This window comes from Sebastes fasciatus, chromosome 5, assembly GCF_043250625.1.
Source record: "Sebastes fasciatus isolate fSebFas1 chromosome 5, fSebFas1.pri, whole genome shotgun sequence".
Taxonomy (NCBI): Eukaryota; Metazoa; Chordata; class Actinopteri; order Perciformes; family Sebastidae; genus Sebastes; species Sebastes fasciatus.
The window spans coordinates 36,379,854-36,381,350 of NC_133799.1; positions in this window are offsets into that span (position 1 = coordinate 36,379,854).

A 1,497-nucleotide genomic window follows, 5' to 3' on the forward strand; every position below is an offset into this window, starting at 1 on the left:
GCCTCACAGTCCAGACAGCTGGCCAAATCCGTTAAAGGCCCCATATCAGCTCATTTTCAGGTTCATACTTGTATTTTGTGTTTCTACTAGAACATGTTTATATGCTGTAATGTTCAAAAACGTTATGTTCGTCATACTGTCTTTCTGAATATACCTGTATTCACCCTCTGTCTGAAACGCTCCGTTTCAGCGCATTTCGACGGAATTGCAACAGGATTGTGTTGCTAGGCAACAGCTTTGGTCCATGTTTACTTCCTGTCAGTTGATGACATTCACATACACTGCAACTGGAACATATTTAGAATGTTTATGTTTAAAACTGTGTAAAGGGTCTAAATATTGTATATTTGTGACATCACAAATGAACAGAAATCCTGACAGCTTGCTTCACGTGCACAGTTTCTGAATACGGGCTGTGTATTTCCCTGTGGATTAAGCGTTTTTATACTTTCACAGTATTTATATAGGATTTAAACCTGCTTTATAATAAAAAAACTTGAAAATCTCACTTTTTTATAATATGTCCCCTTTAAAGTTCTGCTAATTTTATGTTGCCTACATTGTCTGCAAAATGACGAATTTTTTCATCATTAAGGTACATTATTTAATTTGGCACAAATTTAACAAGCAAACAATTGCAGCTTAAATTGGTTTACATTTCATTCATGTTGTGCTGGAACCACATTGCGGTTTATGTCAATCTGTAGAATTACACATTCTGATGTTTGGCGCTGGTGTGTGGGAGCTGCATACCAAATCCCCCATATAGATCCTGGATTTAAAAAAAAAAAAAAAAAGCTGCAGGAGTTGACAATAAAGAAAGGCCTTCATAGAATTACCTTTAAAAAAGTATATTCGTGACTTCGTGCTTGCACGACTGCTGTGAAGTTGTCTGATGTTTGGAGGCACGATACACACTGATGCATGTACACTCGGCTACTTCAGTAAATATGACGCTTTCACTGCTTCGCTACATCATCAGTTAAAACTTATGGAGGACAAAACCTGCCAAATTTAAAAGAAAGAAGAAATAAATAAATCACTCGATAAATAAATAAATGTCTTTAAATATCGTCAAAATCTTAAAAATAAATGTAGCCATTAATTAATTAATGGCTACAATGTGACATAAATTGATATTTCTGTTTTAATTTGCTTCTTTATTTGTCATTGTATTAAATCCCTTATATATTTACTCGTTTAATTTTCACTTTTATTTATGCATTTATTTTCATTCAATTTTAAATGTATTTATTTATTTTTGCATTTATTTTTTATTTATTTATTTCTGCACAATTTTTCCCTTTGCATTTCACCTCATATTTATTTCCCCAAACTTATTTCCAAATTCTTTTCTTTATACATTATTATTAAACAACTGTTTCGCGGGCCCACCACCAGTCTCCTCACCGAGGTTTAAAAAATTGAATATATAATATGTGAGGCTTGCATTCATGCTTACACTGAGATCATGAAAAAACATCACCTTGTTTCACC